This window comes from Oncorhynchus masou, chromosome 1 (assembly GCF_036934945.1).
Source record: "Oncorhynchus masou masou isolate Uvic2021 chromosome 1, UVic_Omas_1.1, whole genome shotgun sequence".
In the NCBI taxonomy this organism is placed as follows: Eukaryota; Metazoa; Chordata; class Actinopteri; order Salmoniformes; family Salmonidae; genus Oncorhynchus; species Oncorhynchus masou.
The window spans coordinates 55,136,997-55,156,239 of record NC_088212.1 but is presented as its reverse complement, the minus strand read 5'-3'; the positions used below and the strand labels follow the sequence as shown (position 1 = coordinate 55,156,239).

General features: G+C 44.5%; 1 pseudogene; it reads right to left on the bottom strand.

Annotated features, from left to right (window-relative positions):
- The window catches only part of LOC135546456 (serine/threonine-protein kinase BRSK2-like), a 184,207-nt pseudogene extending 165,592 nt beyond the window's left edge, over window positions 1-18,615 (bottom strand).
- Between the last annotated feature and the right edge of the window lie 628 nt (window positions 18,616-19,243).

The following is a 19,243-nucleotide window of genomic DNA, read 5'->3' as shown; positions in this document are numbered from 1 at the left end:
TTAATAAGGATTAAATGGAGAAAATCGGACTTCTCAGCAAAATACACAGAACCGTTCAAAAGTCAAATCAAATAAAAATAATTGGTCACATGCACCGAATACAACAGGGGGTAGACCTTACAGTAAAATGCTCACTTACAAGCCCCTAACCGACAGTACAATTCCAAAAAAAAGGATAAGAATGAGAGATAAAATAAACAAGTAATTAGAGAGGAGCAGTAAAAAATAACAATATATACAGGGGGTGCCGGTACAGAGTCAATGTGCAGGGGCACCAGTCAGTTGCGGTAGTATGTACATGTAGGTAGATTTAATTAAAGTGACTATGCAGATGACAACAGAGAGTGGCAGTGGTGTGGGGAGGGGGGGAGGCAATGTGAATAGTCGGGGTAGCCATTTGACTAGATGTTCAGGAGTCTTATGGTTTGAAGCTGTATAGAAGCCTTTTGGACCTAAACTTGGTGCTCCGGTACCACTTGCCGTGTGGTAGCAGAGAGAACAGTCTATGACTAGGGTGACTTGAGTCTTTGACCATTTTCAGGGCCTTCCTCTGACACCGCCTGGTATAGAGGTCCCTGATGGCAGGAAGCTTGGCCCCAGTGATGTACTGGGCTGTTCGCACTACCCTCTGTCGTGCCTTGCGTTCAGAGAATGAGCAGTTGCCATACCAGGCAGTGATGCAACCAGTCAGGATGCCCTCGATGGTACAGCTGTAGAACCTTTTGAGGATCTGAGGACCCATGCCAAATTTTCCTGATGGGGAATAGGTTTTGTCGTACACGCTTCACAACTGTCATGGTGTGCTTGGACCATGTTAGTTTGTTGGTGATGTGGACACCAAGGAACTTGAAGCTCTCAAACTGCTCCACGCTTAGCCTCATCAATAAGAATTGGTGCGTGCTCGGTCCTCCTTTCCTGTAGCTCACAATCATCTCCTTTGTCTTGATCATGTTGAGGTAGAGGTTGTTGTCCTGGCCAGGTCTCTGAACTCCTCCCTATAGGCTCTCTTGTCGTTGTCGGTGATCACTGTTGTGTCATCAGAAGATTTAATGATGGTGTTGGAGTCGTGCCTGGCTGTGCAGTCATGAGTGAACAGGGAGTAAAGGAGGGGGCTGAGCACGCACCCCTGAGGGGGCCCTGTGTTGAGGATCAGCGTGGTGGATGTGTTGTTACCTACCCTTACAACCTGGGGGGCGGCCTGTCAGGAAGTCCAGGGTCCAGTTGCAGAAGGAGGTGTTTATTCCCAGGGTCCTTAGCTTATTGATGAGCTTTGAGGGCACTATGGTGTTGAAAGCTGAGCTATAGTCAATGAATAGCATTCTCACATAGGTGTTCATTCTGTCCAGGTGGGACAGGGCAGTGTGGAGTGCAATAGAGACGGCATCATCTGTGGATCTGTTGGGGTGGTGTGCAAATTGGAGTGGGTCTAGGCTTCCTGGGATACTGGTGTTGACGTGAGCCTTGACCAGCCCTTCAAAGCACTTCATGGCTACAGGCATGAGTGCTACGGGTCAGTAGTCATTTAGGCAGGTTACCTTAGTGTTTTTGGGCACAGACACTATGGTGGTCTGCTCGAGGAGAGCATATAAGTAGTATAGCTCGTTCGGTAGGCTCATGTTACTGGGCAGCTCTCGGCTGTGCTTCCCTTTGTAGTCTGTAATGGTCCTGCCACATCCGACGAGCGTCAGAGCCGGTATAGTATGACTCGATCTTACTCCTGTATTGATGCTTTCCCTATTTGATGGTTTGTCGGAGGGTATAGCAGGATTTCTTATAAGCTTCCGGGTTAGAGTCCAGCTCCTTGAAAGCGTCAGCTCTAGCCTTTAGCTCAGTGCGGATGCTGTAATCCATGGTTTATGTTTGGGGTATGTACGTACGGTCAATGTGGGGAAGACGTCATCGATGCACTTATTGATGAAGCCAATGACAGATGTGGTGTACTCCTCAATGCCATTGGAGGAATCCCAGAACATATTAGCATCTGACTACTTTTTTATTGATCTAGTCACTGGTGCTTCCTGCTTTAATTTGCTTGCTTGTAAGTAACTATCAGGAGGACATTATGGTCAGATTCACCAAATGGAGGGCGAGTGAGAGCTTGTATGCATCTCTGTGTGGACTATAGGTGGTCCAGAGTTCTTTTCCCTCTGCACATTTAACATGTTGATAGAAACAAGGTAAAACTCATTTCAGTTTCCCTGCATTAAAGCAATACGTCCATTTTATTGTCCAACGTGTCAGGACCCGGTTTCGAACCTGGGTCTCCGGAGTGAGAAACAGTCACTTAACCAACTGAGCCACGAATAGACAGCCGAACCCAGAAGATGAGGCAGACACAGCAGTACTTAAGACGGTGTATTTAATAAAGAAAAAATCCTAAAATACAAAAAATGGCAAATCCAAAAGGTGGTAGGAAAAACACAAAAAGACCTCAAAAGAAACTCACCAAAAATAAACAAAAACAAAAAACAGAATACCACAAGAACTTCACCCGGAATCGACAAGAGCACACAGAACACTAGGGCAGGGTGCTAACATACAAACACAGAGCACAGAACTGAGGGAAACAAAGGGTTTAAATACAATCAGGGAAACGAGACACAGGTGCAAATAATAATGGGGATCAAGGGAAAAACATAGGGACAAAAAGCACAATGGGGACATCTACTGACCAAAACCCGGAACAACCCTGGCCAAATCCTGACAGAATCCCCCCTAGGAACGGCTCCTGACGTTCCTACCAGCTCTCTCAGGGTGGAGGACCCTGAACTGACGAATGAGGTCAGGGTCCAGGATGTCTTTGGCAGGAACCCAGGAGCGCTCCTCAGGACCGTAGCCTTCCCAGTCCACCAGATACTGCCAGGACCGCTGCACCCGGCGGGAATCCAGTATCCGGTGGACGGTATAAGCCGGCTGGCCTCCAATGACACGAGGCGGAGGGGAGGTCTGTCTGCCGGGACAAGGGGAGAAAAAACAACAGGTTTTAACAATGACACATGAAATGTGGGATTAATCTTAAGGGATCTGGGTAAGTGTAGGCGATAAGAAACTGGGTTAACTCTCCTGGCAACCTTGAAGGGACCGATGTATTTTTGGGACAGCTTGCGAGACTCCACCCGTAGAGGTAAGTCTCTTGTGGAAAGCCAGACTCTCTGGCCGGGGCGCAGGGTAGGCCCGGGACGGCGACGTCTGTTGGCTTGTTGTTGATACCTCTGTGAGGAACGCATCAGATTAAGACGGGTCTTCCTCCACATAAGCCGACAGCGTCTGACGAACCTCAAGGCTGAAGGCACTCTGACTTCTGCCTCCTGGTCCGGGAACAATGGAGGAGCATAGCCAAACTGACACTCGTGCGGGGACATACCAGTGGAGGAGGAGCGCAAGGTGTTGTGCGCGTATTCGGCCCAAACAATAAAGGATGACCATGTGGACGGGTTGTCACGAGTCATACATCGGAGGGTGGTTTCCAGCTCTTGATTCATCCTCTCTGTTTGGCCGTTGGACTCCGGATGGTACCCTGAAGATAGACTGGCAGAAGCCCCCATGAGTTGGCAGAAGGCCTTCCAAAACCTTGAGGCGAACTGGGGACCTCTGTCAGAAACCACATCTTGAGGAATGCCGAAGACTCGGAACACATGATTAATTACCAACTCAGCCGTTTCCTTGGCAGAAGGTAACTTAGTCAGAGGGACGAACCTGGCCGCCTTTGAAAACCTGTCGATTATGACTAGGATAGTAGTATTGCCATGGGATGGAGGAAGTCCAGTAATAAAGTCCAATGAGATATGGGACCAGGGTCTGTGGGGAACAGGTAAAGGGTGAAGGAGTCCTTGAGGGCGGAGGTGAGAAGATTTGCCCTGGCAGCACACGGGGCAGGCATTGACGAAAGTGGCAACGTCTTCTCTTATGGTAGGCCACCAGAACTTACGCTGGATGAACTCCAAGGTGCGACCTACGCCCGGATGACAGGTGAGGCGAGAGGAGTGCCCCCACAGAAGGACCTGAGTCCTCACTGCCTTGGGGACAAACAACCGATTGGCAGGGCCTCCTTTAGGGTCCGGTTCGCTAGCTTGAGCACGTCTCACGGTATCCTCAACTTGCCACGAGATTGGAGCCACAATCTTAGCAGCAGGAAGGACAGGCATGTCCGTGTCATCTCGAATGGCAGGAGCGTAGACTCGGGACAGGGCATCCGGTTTGAGATTCTTCGACCCAGGCCGATAGGTGAGGATAAACTGGAATCGATTGAAGAAAAGAGACCATCTAGCTTGTCTAGAGTTCAATCGCTTCGCCTGCTGGATATACTCCAGATTTTTGTGGTCCGTAAGCACTTGAAACGGGTGAGAAGCCCCCTCGAGCCAGTGTCTCCATTCCTTCAATGCCATCTTAACCGCTAGGAGTTCACGATCCCCCACATCGTAGTTCCTCTCAGTCGGGGTAAGCCGGTGTGAGAAGAAAGCGCACGGATGAAGCTTCTTGTCTTCACCCCTCTGAGACAGGACAGCTCCAACACCAACCTCTGATGCGTCTACCTCCACCACAAATGGTTCATCCGTAGTCGGTAGTATCAGGATGGGAGCAGAGAGGACGCGCTGCTTGAGTCCTTGGAAGGCCGTCTCAGCTTCTCTTCCCCACAAAAACCTTGCATTGCCACCTTTGGTTAAAGCTGAGAGAGGAGCTGCCACCAAACTGAAGTTCTTGATGAACTTGCGGTAAAAGTTTGTGAAGCCCAGGAAACGCTGAACATCCTTAACGGATTTGGGGGTGGGCCAATCCGCTACCGCCCCTACCTTCCTAGGGTCCATTTGGACTCGACCGGGTTCCACTACAAATCCCAGGAATTGTACTCGGGATGAATGGAATTCACATTTTTCCGGCTTAACGTACAGATGGCTGTCCAGGAGGCGTTTGAGTACTTGTCTGACATGCTTAGTGTGTTCTTGAAGGGAGCTCGAAAAGATGAGGATGTCATCCAAGTAAACGAACACAAATATGTTAAGCATATCCCTAAGCACATCGTTTATGAGCGCTTGGAACACCGCTGGGGCGTTGGTCAGGCCGAAGGGCATCACCAAGTATTCATAGTGACCAGTAGGCGTGTTGAAAGCGGTCTTCCACTCGTCACCAGGTCTGATCCGCACAAGATGGTATGCGTTCCGCAGGTCAAGCTTAGTGAAAACAACTGCTTCCTGGAGCAGCTCGAAGGCTGTGGCCATAAGGGGTAGCGGGTAACGGTTACGGACGGTTATGTCATTGAGTCCCCGGTAGTCGATGCAAGGACGTAATCCACCGTCTTTCTTGGCCACAAAGAAAAACCCTGCTCCCGCCGGGGAGGTGGATGGACGCATGAGGCCTGCTTCCAGAGCGTCCTTGATGTAGGTATCCATAGCAGCTCGTTCGGGTGGAGATAGGGAAAAGATCCGACCCCTGGGGGGCAAGTGCCCGGAAACAGGTCGATGGGACAATCGTAAGGTCTATGGGGTGGTAGCATGGTGGCCCTCTGTTTGCTAAACACCAGTTTGAGGTCATGGTAACACTCGGGAACTCGGGTCAGGTCGATGGATTCTAAAGACTCGGGAGTAGAACTCGGGAATTCTGGAAAATACAAGTAGCTTGGCACGTAGGACCCCACTGCTTGATAGTGCCCACAGACCAGTCGATGTGAGGGTTATGGCTGTGAAGCCAGGGGTATCCAAGGACGAGAGGGAACTCGGAACAGGAGATCAAATGAAAGTTCATCAATTCCTGGTGTTGTGAAACTGAAAGTCTCAAGGAGGTAGTGACATGAGTGACAAGTCCAGATCCCAAAGGGCTTCCATCCAATGTAGTAACCCTCATGGGGTCACTTAGAGGTTCAGAGGGAACGCCATTCTGCTTCGCCCAGACACCATCCATGAAGTTACCTGCGGCTCCAGAGTCTACCAAGGCTTGAAGGTGAAGCTTGTGGTTGTCCCAGGAGAGGGTGACTGGAATCAGCAGACGGGAGTTGGACGGATGGGAGGAGGTTATGTTTCCCGTTACAGTTCCCCCGGTCTGTACGGGACAGAGCGTTTCCCTGGAGCCCGGGACACGTGGAACGGAAATGGCCCGGTTTGCCGCAATATAGACAGCGTCGCTCCCTCATCCGGCGGTCTCTCTCAGCCTGGGAGATGCGTCCAATCTGCATGGGTTCCGGTGGAGCCAGCGATGATAAAGGTGGGGACTCGGAGCTGGGACTGATAGGAGCTAGAGGTCTACGGTTGAGTTCTCTCTCTCTCAGACGCTGGTCAATGCGTGAGGCCAACTTGATCAGGGACTCGAGATTGTCCGGTGGTTCCCGAGTGGCCAGTTCATCTTGGATAGTGTCGGAAAGGCCTTTCAGAAAGCACACCGTGAGCGCCTCGTTGTTCCAGCCACTCACTGCTGCCACCGTGCGGAACTGGATGGCATAGTCCGTCACGCTGCGCCAACCTTGATGGAGAGTCAGGAGCTGTTTGGCTGAGTCAGAACCACTGCTTGGGCCTTGAAACACTCGTTTGAATTCCTCAGCAAAGGCAGAGTAGCTGGCACAGCAGGAACTATGGGCATCCCACACAGCAGTAGCCCAGGCCAGGGCTTTTTCCGACAGCAGGGTGATGATATATGCGATCTTAGACCGGTCGGTGGGAAACGACGAGGGTTGCAGCTCAAAGGAGAGAGAACATTGAGTGAGAAAGCCTTTACAAGCACTTGGATCACCTGAGAACCGTTGGGGAGGTGGAAGACGAGGTTCAGCCAGGGGGTTAACTGCCATGGGTACGTGAACCTGAGGTACTGGGACGGAAACTGTTGCCGGGGTAAGTCGATCAGATATCTGCTTAATGGAAGTCAGCATCTCCGACAGAAGATGAGAATGTCTAGCCATTAAGGCCTCTTGCTGAACCAGGGCGGCTTCGTGGCGTTGGACAGTCTCCTGGTGGTGGGACAGCGTGGCAAAAAGGTCCTGGGAACTGGCTGCCTCTGGGTTCATTTTTGGCTCTGTGTTTCTGTCAGGACCCGGTTTCGAACCTGGGTCTCCGGAGTGAGAAATAGTCACTTAACCAACTGAGCCACGAATAGACAGCAGAACCCAGAAGATGAGGCAGACACAGCAGTACTTAAGACGGTGTATTTAATAAAGAAAAAATCCTAAAATACAAAAAATGGCAAATCCAAAAGGTGGTAGGAAAAACACAAAAAGACCTCAAAAGAAACTCACCAAAAATAAACAAAAACAAAAAACAGAATACCACAAGAACTTCACCCGGAATCGACAAGAGCACACAGAACACTAGGGCAGGGTGCTAACATACAAACACAGAGCACAGAACTGAGGGAAACAAAGGGTTTAAATACAATCAGGGGAAACGAGACACAGGTGCAAATAATAATGGGGATCAAGGGAAAAACATAGGGACAAAAAGCACAATGGGGACATCTACTGACCAAAACCCGGAACAACCCTGGCCAAATCCTGACACAACGATTGTATGTTTGCGAGTAGAATTGAGGGGAGCGAGGGTTTATTCGATTGTCGCCGACACCACAGAAGGCAGTCCGTCCTCCGGCCTCTCTTTCTCCGCCTCCTCTTCACGCAGGTCACTGGGGTCGGGGCCTGTTCCCGAGGGAGCCGTATCTCCTCCGCCTCGGGCTCGTCAGAGTCGTGAAAGAAGAAAAAGGATTCAGCTAGTCCGTGGGGAGTAATCGCAGTCCTGATGTCTAGAAATTATTTTTGGTCATAAGAGACGGTAGCGACAACATTATGTACAAAAATAGTAAAATAATAAGTTACAAACAACGCAGATAAACAAACAAAATAGACAATCGGTGGGGGCATGTAAAATGTCTGCCTTCTGCTTTGGCGTCATTTTAACAAAAATGTTGAATTCTTTGGGGTCACTTCGAAATGTCCTTGTATTCCATGAATACATACATGAAATGAGTTGCAAAATAAATAGGGAATATAGTCAAGATGTTGACAAGGTTCAAAATAATGATTTATAATTGAAATAATAATTGTGTCCTTTAAACTTTGCTTTTGTCAAAGAATCTTCCATTTACAGCAATTACAGCCTTGCAGACCTTTGGCATTCTAGTTGTCAATTTGTTGAGGTAATTTGTTGAAGAGATTTCACCACATGCTTCCTGAAACACATCCCACAAGTTGGATTGGCTTGATGGACACTTCTTACGTACCATATGGTCAAGCTGCTCCCACATCAACTCAATAGGGTTGAGATCCGGTGATTACAGACAGAATACCAGCTGACTGCTTCTTCCCTAAATAGTTTGCATAGTTTGGAGCTGTGCTTTGGGTCATTGACCTGTTGTCGGAGGAAATTGGCTCCAATTAAGTGCAAAATGGAGTGATAGCCTTCCTTCTTCAATATCCCTTTTACCCTGTACAAATCTCCCACTTTACCACCAACAAAGCACCCCCAGACCATCACATTACCTCCACCATGCTTGACAGATGCTGTCAAGCACTTCTCCAGTATCTTTTCATTTTTTTCTGCATCTCACGAATGTGATCCAAACACAAGCTTAGATTAATCTGTCTACAACACTTTTTCCAATCTTCCTCTGTCTCGTGTCTGAGTTCTTTTGCCCATCTTAATATTATATTTTATATTTCATTGGCTAGTCTGGGATATGGCTTTTTCTTTGCAATTTCGCCTAGAAGTTCAGCATTCTGGAGTCGCCTCTTCAATGTTGACTTTGAAACTGGTGTTTTGCGGGTTCTATTTAATGAAGCAGCCAGTTGAGGACTTTTGAGGTTTCTGTCTCTCAAACTAGAGACTCTAATGTACTTGTTATTTTGCTCAGTTGTGCACTGGGGCCTCCCACTCCTCTTTCTATTCTGGTAAGAGCCAGTTCTGGGAAGGGACTAGTACACAGCTTTGTATGAGATCTTCAGTTTCTTGGAAATTTCTCGCATGGAATAGCCTTCATTTCTCAGAACAAGAATAGACTGATGAATTTCAGAAGAAAGGTTGTTTGTTTCTGGCCACTTTGAGCCTGTAATCGAACACACAAATGCTGATGCTCCAGATACTCAACTAGTCTAAAGAAGGCCAGTTTTATTGCTTCTTTAACCTGTCTAGGACTGGGGCCGCTAGCGGACTGGGGCCGCTAGCTGGGGATAACTGGGGCCGCTAGCGCCCTACAATGAAATTGCAGGGCGCCAAATACAAATCAACAGAAATCTCATAAATCACATTTCGCAAACATACAATTATTAGGCACCATTTTAAAGATAAAATTCTCGTTAATCCAGCCACATTGTCTGATTTCTAAAATGCTTTACAGCGAAAGCTCCACAAACGATTATGTTAGGTCACCACCAACTCACAGAAAAACCCAGCCATTTTCCAGCCAAAGAGAGGAGTCACAAAAAGCACAAATAGAGATAAAATGAATCACTAACCTTTGATGATCTTCATCAGATGACACTCATAGGACTTCATGTTACACGATACATGTATGTTTTGTTTGATAAAAACCTAATTTTCTATTGGCGCGTTACGTTCAGTAGTTCTAAAACATGCTGTGATTGTGCAGAGAGCCACATGAATTCACAGAAATACTCATTATAAATGTTGATGAAAATTCAAGTGTTATGCATGGAACTTTGGATACACTTCTCCTTAACCAGTTGGATTTAGGGGGCGCTATTTTAATTATTGGATGAAAAACGTTCCCGTTTTAAACAAGATATTTTGTCACGAAAAGATGCTCGACTATGCATATAATTGACAGCTTTGGAAAGAAGACACTCTGACGTTTCCAAAACTGCAAAGATATTGTCCGTGAGTGCCACAGAACTGATGTTCAAGGCGAAACCCAGATAAAAATCCAACCAGGAAGTGCCGCATTTTTTGAAACCGCCTCATGCCAATGACTCCTTATATGGCTGTGAATGAGCTATGAATGAGCTTACGTTTTCGACATTTTCCCCAAGGTGTCTACAGCATTGTGATGTCTTTTTAGGCATTTCCCTTGAAAAATGGCTGTCAGGGACCATATATGGCATGTGGTCACATGGTGTCTCCCGCAGAAAACCTTGGGTAAAATACTGAGGTAGCCATTTTTCCAATCGCTTCTTATGAGAAGCCAACTGCTTCGACGGATATATTATCGAATATATTTGTTAAAAACACCTTGACGATGGATCCAAAACAACGTTTGCCGTGTTTCCGTTGATATTATGTAGCTAATTTTGAAAAAAGTTTGGCGTTATAGTTCTAGCATTTTTCAGTCGATTTCTCAGCCAAGCATGGTGAAGAAACGGGAGCTTTTTCGCCTACAAAAATAATATTTTGGGAAAAAAGGAACATTTACTATCTAACTGGGAGTCTCCTGAGTGAAAGCATCCGAAGTTCTTCAAGGGTAAATGATTGAATTTGGTTGCTTTTCTTATTTTTGTGAAAATGTTGCCTGCTGCCAGCAGAGCCTAGCACAGCATTATGCCATGATAAACTTACACAAATGCTTGTCTAGCGTTGGCTGTAACGCATATTTTGAAAATCTGAGATGACAGTGTTGTTAACAAAAGGCTAAGCTTGTGTTTGAATATATTTATTTAATTTAATATGCGATTTTCATGAATAGGAAAATTTTATAGGGGTATTTATGTCCGTTGCGTTATGCTAATGCGTTTGAGGCTATGATTACGCTCTCGGATACGGGTTTGCTCGTCGCAAAAGGTTAACGCAACCGCTGTGTCAGATTTCAAAAAAACGTTAAGGAGAAATGCAGAATCTGAGAACAGCGCTCAGAGCCCAATCCAGCCAAAGAAATATCCGCCATTTTGGGTAGTCAACATTAGTCATAAATAGTATTATAAATATTCACTTACCTTTGATGATCTTCATCAGAATTCACTCCCAGGAATCGCAGTTCCACAATATATGCTTGTTTTGTTCGATAATGTCCATCATTTATGTCCATTTATGTCCAAATAGCTTCTTTTGTTAGGGTGTTTGTATTGTAAACAAATCCAAAAGCACGTTATGGTCCAGTCGGATGAAAAGTTCAAAAAGTTGTATTACAGGTCGAAGAAACTTGTCAAACTAAGTATAGACTCAATCTTTAGGATGTTTTTATCATAAATGTTCAATAATGTCCCAACTGGAGAATTCAATTGTCTGTAGAAAAGCAAAGAGAGATACCTCTCATGAGAACGAGGCTGCCAGCAGACCCCTTAGTCAAACAGCTCTCATCCAGCCCCGCTTCACAGGAGCAGCCTGAAACAAAGGTTCTTAAAGACGGTTGACATCTAGTGGAAGCCTTAGGAAGTACAATATAACCCATATCCCACTGTGTATTCGATAGGGGTGAGTTCAAAAACTACAAACTTCAGATTTCCCACTTCCTGTTTGGATTTTTTCTCAGGTTTTTGCCTGCCATATTGTTATATTGACAGACATCATTCAAAAAGTCTAGTTTTCTATCGAAAACTAATAATAATATGCATATATTAGCATCTGGGACTGAGTAGGAGGCAGTTCACTCTGGGCATGTTATTCATCCAAAAGTGAAAATGCTGCCCCTTATCCCAAAGAAGTTAATCAGAAGAACACTTTTCAGCTGTGCTAACATAATTGCGAAATGGCTTCCTAATGATAAATTGGCCTTTTAAAATGATAAACTTGGATTAGCTAACACAATGTGCCTTTGGAACAAAGGAGTGATAGTTGCTGAAAATGGGCCTCTGTACGCCTATGTAGATATTCCATAAATATCTGCTGTTTCCAGCTACAATGGTCATTTACAACATGAACAATGTGTACACTGTGTTTCTGATCAATGTTATGTTATTTTCATAGGACAAAAAAATGTGCTATTCTTTCCAAAACAAGGACATCTCTAAGTGACCCCAAACTTTTGAACGGTAGTGTATATTTTACCTAAACCCTCTCTGAATGCTTGAAAAAAAGTGACCATCCTCTATATCCAAAATAATAATTAAAAGTGGATAGCAGAAAACATCCTCACCGTTTACCCTCACTACTTGAACAGACCAGAGCCTTAGATATGCCATTTTAGAAACTGTTCTTCGTCCTATAAGCAATACATGGCAACGCAGGGATCTTGATTGTGCACTGGGTTGCAGGCCTGAAGGTTTGGGTTCACAGAACACCGTGGACAAGAGTACGGGTGGAAAGATCTCCTTTACTGTAAAATCATTGCATGAATCTATCATCATTTTTGCAGGTCAGAATGTTTGGGGGGTCTTTTATAATAACTTCATGTGATTCTACATAATAATACATATTAGCAGAATCTTTTTTAATACCACACAAATGACCGAAATTGCAGGCTAAGAATGGACAGAGAGATAGGCTATGTGTTCATCTTATCATATTTCTCCAATGCCAAATCAGTATAGGAATCGGAGCATGGCACTTTCAAAAGGTAGGCCTACTTTTCCACCCCAGACAGTAGGCCCCATACAGTAGGCCTACTGATGCAGAAAAATGTAAGCTTTAAATACTGTCTACCCTTCTTCCATGGTTTAACCCAATGAGAGGAGGTCACAAGTCATTCCTTAAAAGCTGTCTGGGTTTAAACATCTTCTATTGTACAGGAAGTGAAAGATGGTGACAGAATTACATCATGTTTTGTCTCCTCGGCTGTAGAAAGTTGTAGCTCAGCCTCTGAATGTCAAAGAAATGAAACAATGTTATCCCCATATGCATCAGAGTCATGTCTGACCAGAGTATTTTGCAGCTTGTTTCTAGCATAAAGCATTGTGGAACAAAGCACTGTTATAGATCACCTTATATAACCAGATTAGTTTTATTTTCTTCAAAATCTTAAGCTAACAATGGGTTGGCCTGTGCTTTTCATCATTTACTTTAATAAAAGGTATGCCTAGAGATGAAACGGTACAAAAATTTCATATCACGATTATTTATAGTGACCAAAATTATCACGGTTATCAGTATTGTCGCGGTGTTGTTAAAATGTGCTGGAAATGTTTTTAAAAAGTACTGATACACACACTGAAATCATTTCACCAAGTTTTATATCGAAATCCAACAGACAACAAATAAAATTAGCAGCACTATGCACTTTTTGTGTGCATAAACATTAAAATAATAACATTAACATTAAAGATGGCACCATGTGGCCATGAGAGGTAAACATTTCCCTTGGGCAGGTTCCAATGAACACAACCTTAAATAAGCAAATCAAATAAACAAACAACAAATACCATTAGCAGCACTCACTTTGTAGTGAGGCACGGCAACCCTCATCAGCCTCAGAAAGCCAGGCCTCTCAACAATTTGAAATGGCATCATGTCCTTTGCAATGTAATATGAAAGGGCTGCAGTGAGGTCTTGAGCATTTTTTTTTGATGTGGGTGCATAAGCAGCCTGCCTTTTTAAATGCTTGATCGAGTGTCCGTGTCACAACTGAAGTTGAGGAGCGACCGGTAGCATCACTGGGTTTGCCTGCTGCATGCCCACTCTGTAAACAAGGGAATAGCATTACTAATGTATTATTATTATTATTATTGGTGTTGTTAAATTATTATTATTATTATTCACTTACACACACACAAGCACGCACCCACCCACCCACACACACACACCCACACACACACCCACACACACACACACACACACACACACACACACACACACACACACACACACACACACACACACACACACACACACACACACACACACACACACACACGCACACACAGTCTTCTGTGTTGCATTTGAGTATATGCAATGACCCCATTGCACAATTGACATAAATACAAATTAGTCTTAAGAAGACAGTGATAGTAATTGCAATGAGCCCAACAATTGACATAAATACAGGAGTGTTGTATATAGGAGTCGATAGTGTTTCTCCTGTTGGAAAACTTTTACAACAAAGTCGACGTCTGCCGGATTTTAAATGAACAAAATATGTTGGTTAGGTGACTAAAATACAGAACGTGTTAGCGTGTGCAATGGGCGAATAGAGTCTGCAGACACACGAAGCACACAGCGGCGGAACAACGTGTAGTGTTTTTACAAGAGTAGGTAACACTGAAAGCTTCAGTTTACATTATTGACCAGCTATTAGCAAGTTAGACAGACAAACCATGACATTTTCCCCCAGCCCGAAGTTTCCACATCAATCATTGGGCTAAAAGTTAACTCACCTTGCATTCGCTGTGAAGTGGTGGTCACGAAGATGACTCAAGAAATTTGAAGTGGTGCCCCCTTTCGCAGCAATTGTTTGCATGTTCTGCAGACAGGGTGACCATCTTCGATTAAGTTTCCCTCAGCACTCTTGTAAAACCCAAAATACGACCACACTTCAGATTTGGTCCTCTTAGAAGGCTGAAAAATCTCCCGAGCACTGTCACTGCCTTCCACCATGTTTTCACACAAAACAAAACCCTTTTTGCATGATGCGCCTGCGTCAGACTTTTGCTAACTGTGGTTGATGCTGGACAGCATTTACCGGGAGTTTTTCAAACTGTGGTAATCAAACACGGTTTTAATGATAATTCAAATTTGAAACAGTAATACTAATTGCTGGTAATTTTACCGTGGTTTATCGTGAAACCGGTAACAGTTTCATCCCTAGGTAGGCCTATGGCATACCCTCTCATTCCCCCTCAATTCAAGTCCTGGTTTTAACTTAACAGCCCTTCACTGACACTGAGGTAGGCTATTTAAAGAGTGCATTGTGGGTGGATGGATTTACCGACAAATCTATTTACAGTACCATTCAAAATTTGGACACACCTACTCATTCAAGGGTTTTTCTTTATTTTTTACTATTTTCTACATTGTAGAATTATACTGACATCAAAACTATGAAATAAAACATGTGGAATCATGCAGTAACCAAAAAAGTGTAGATTTTAGATTCTTCAAAGTAGCCACCCTTTGCCTTGAAGACAGCTTTGGACACTCCTGGCATTCTCTCAACCAGCTTCACCTGGAATGCTTTTCCAACAGTCTTGAAGGAGTTCCCACATATGCTGAGCACTGCTTTTCCTTCACTCTGCAGTCCAACTCATCCCAAACCATCTCATTTGGGTTGAGGTCGGGTGATTGTGGAGGCCAGGTCATCTGATGCAACACAGCCTGGAGGTGTTTTTGGTCATTGTCCTGTTGAAAAACAAATGATAGTCCCACTAAGTGCAAACCAGATGGGATGGCATATCACTGCAGAACGCTGTGGTAGCCATGCTGGTTAAGTGTGCCTTGAATTCTAAATAAATCATAGACCATGTCACCAGCAAAGCACCCCCACACCATCACACCTCCTCCATGCTTCACGATGGGAAAAAAACTTGCGTAAATCATCCGTTCACCTATTCCGCGTCTCACAAAGACACAGCGGTTGGAACCTAAAATCTCACATTTGGACTCATCAGACCAAAGGTGTCAGACATATGTGTATAGGTGGCAGGGAAGTCAGGCGCAGGAGAGTCAAACGTAGTGTAAAATGGAGTCTTTTAATAATGTCCAAGTAACATGCTCCATAACACTAAATAGAAAAATGAATATAAACAAATATGGGTACGAAGACCCGTCGCGCACCTATACAAAAAACACTACACTGACGATAAACAATCTCTGACAAAGACATGAGGGGAAACAGAGGGTTAAATACACAACAGGTAATGAATGGGATTGAAAACAGGTGTGTGGGAAGACAAGACAAAACCAATGGAAAATGAAAAATGGATCAATGATGCCTAGAAGACCGGTGACGTCGAACGTGGAGCACCGCCCGAACAAGGAGAGGCAACGACTTCGGCAGAAGTCGTGACAAAAAGAGATTTCCACAGGTCTAATGTCCATTACTTGTGTTTCTTGGCCCAAGCAAGTCTCTTCTTCTCATTGGTGTCCATTAGTAGTGATTTATTTGCAGCAATTTGAACATGAAGGCCTGATTCCCGCAGTCTCCTCTGAACAGTTGATGTTGAGATGTGTCTGTTACTTGAACGCTTGCTGGTAGCTCTAATGAATTTAACCTCTGCAGCAGAGGAGTGGTGGTGATCCTCATGAGAGCCAGTTTCATTATAGCTCTTGATGGTTTTTGCGACTGCACTTGAAGAAACATTCAAAGTTATTGAAAGTTTCCAGATTGACTGACCCTCATGTCTTAAAGTAATGATGGACTGTCGTTTCTCTTTGCTTATTTGAGCTGTTCTTGCCATAATATGGACTTGGTCTTTTACCAAATAGGGCTATCTTCTGTATATCATCCATACCTTGTCACAGCACAACTGATTTGCTCAAATGCATTAAGAAGGAAAGAAATTCCACAAATTAACTTTTAACAAGGCACACGTGTTAATTAAAATGCATTCCAGTTGACTAACGCATGAAGCTGGTTGAGAGAATGCCAAGAGTGTGCAAAGCTGTAATCAATTCATTAAACTGGCATACTTTGAAGAATCTTAAATATAAAATATATTTTGATTCGTTTAACACTTTCTTGGTTACTACATGATTCCATATCTGTTATTTCCTAGTTTTCTGTATTTACTATTATTTTACAATGTAGAAAAGAGTCAAAATAAAGAAAAACCCTTGAATGAGTAGGTGTGTCCAAACTTTGGACTGGCACTGTATATAGCAGCCTACAGTGTGATTTCTTGAATAGGAAGAAAGAGCCTCAAACACAAAACTCTCTCGTTGTTAGTAGTCTAACTAAAATTAAGATGGTTTAAATGTCTTATGCCTACTCGAATTTGCCTACTTTCAGCACCCTGAGCTGTCCATTTCCGATTTTGCCTTGACTGCTGCTTCAGGTTTCAGCACCACAATGTAAGTGACTCGAATCTGGCTTATTGTGAGATCAATAACTCTGATAAATGCGACATGGTCAAACATATTGTTTTTATTCAAATCAATTATTATATACATTATTATCCTCTTGCTCATCTTCCACCTCTCCTTCTCAGATTAAACAGTACATAGGCTATAAAGTAGTCCGCACGCAAGATAATGAATGTTTTGGGCGAGACCTAATCCCAAATTATTTTCGAAAATAATTATTTGACCCTCCTCCTGAACCGCCACTGTAGGCTTAAACAGCGCAGCCTTGGTTAGACAGCACAAACAAATTGTTTTGATCGGCAAGAGCTCAAGGTTGGAATATCCATTGCAGTGTGTAATGCAGCCTTGTTTTATTTACACCATCCCAGCAGCCATTTTAGAATTATAACTTTGCTTTGTGCTTCTATGAGCATGCACTTTGTAGCCTATAGGCTATGGATCTTTTGATCAGTCAAAAAAGTAGCCTATAGCCTCTGACAGTGGTACCCGCATGACAGTGGTACCCACATCATTGCCTAGTCGTTTTGGGGATGCTGTGCCTCCCACATAGTCTATTTATTGTATTCAAAACTGCTTTAGCCGGATACAAATAGGGGATCAGGAAATTACTAGACTATGTCAATCTTTCGTTAATAAAAAACAAAATTCACCACATGCGTGTAGTTTGGGATTAAACATCGAAATTGCAGCAGCAATTGCACGGATAGGTGTTAGTGCTTGTCATTGCGGGGACTGACAGAGAAGCAGGCTTGTGTAGTGCAGTAGCTTGCCCTGTCTTATTTGGCAAAGATCAGCGCAGACTTCCCCAAAGAAGCATTGTAACCTGACAAATGTGTGCATGTTGGAAGACAGCGACACGCTACAAGGTAACAGACCCACAACATGCAACATTGGGATACCATCTACCCGTTGTCTGGCAATGAGGATTAAAGGGACATTATTATAATATTTCAATAATCACACGTAAGCCGTGTGAACTACATGTACCCCTACCATAGCCAGCTGACTAGGCTATAGGGCGGACCAGTGTATTCCCTTTTATTGGAAAGTAGAATTTTAGGATAATCCACAACAGACATTCAAATGCACAGTCCCACTGACTGAAAGCTCTCAACCCCGATTGATGCAATGAGTCAAAAGCAATCAGTGGGATCTAGAAGCAACCAGCCCGCACGTCTGTGATGCAACCTAAAACAAATCCATCCAACCCACAATGACCTACAGAGTAGCCCATATGTTCTAGCCCATGTCAGCATAACACATAAAAGACAACCAGTGCTTTCACTGACAGCCAGCAATCGGGAATTATAGGCTACACATCATCCCCGGCTAGACAAGAGACAAGGACTAACCTGTCTGTCCTTTGCCGAGGGTCTTTTCCAAACGATAAGGTCCCACATAGTTCATATAGTGTGCGCTGTTGTCTTTGCCAGAAGATGACATTTTGTGGGAATGTAGTAAAACGTCTCACAGAATAATAAATACAATTCAAAATTCTCCTTTCAAATCAACGGGAACCGTAGGTTATTCCAAAGCGCAGTCAGCTGCTGCTCTCCCTTCGGCCTCCTCCTCCTCTCTCTCGCCTCACGCAGATGGTCGGTGGGATTCTCTCTTCTCCGAGTCCCTTTCTAGCCTATGTTGTTAGTTCACTCTCCTCCGTCTCTCCCTCCTCTTTTCACTGCTGAAATGTAGCGTCTTTAAATCTGGATAACATGGTGTTCTTTTCGTCCGTGTTCGTTCTGTGGAGAGGAAGCAAGGCGCAGTGAGCACAGTTTTGGCACAACCCGTTGACTGGGAAATCTAACCGGATAGCATTTTAGTGCTGACTGACGCCAACGTCGGAGCTGTAGGACGACGCATGCGTACAGCGCGCACAACGCAGGGGCTGGTGGTTATTGAGGGAGTTTTATTACTCTGGCCCGGGTTTATCCGAGCGAAAGCGGGGAGCGAGGAGCGCTCTCCTCAACTCAAACAATAATCTGAGTTTGCGCTGCTCGCTGCATGTTATCGACAAGGGAGCATTGTGCATCGTCCAGACACATACAACATCTATTTTCCAAAAAATACATGTTGGACATTTTTCACTATTTTTCACTGGGACGGCAGATAAAGCGTTTTTGGGAAAACACAGAATCCTCATCACAACACTTTTGTTTTGAGCCGATTTCGCGGTCGGCCAGAGCGTGGCACCTGGCTCACGCCGGAAGACAGCCCGCTTATAAAACGAATGCAATCACATTCAACCGGTTTAAACTCCTTCAACCGGTGTAACCCAGGCCAGATAAAGGAATCCCTTCATTTAATTCAGGTCTAAGTGACAGGATAGCATTATGGTGAATCGGCGCAGGAGCCTCCTAGTATTTTCCAAGCATGTTTGTAGATATTCACAAAATTGATTAACATTGACAAGCCAACTATATAATATAATAGTG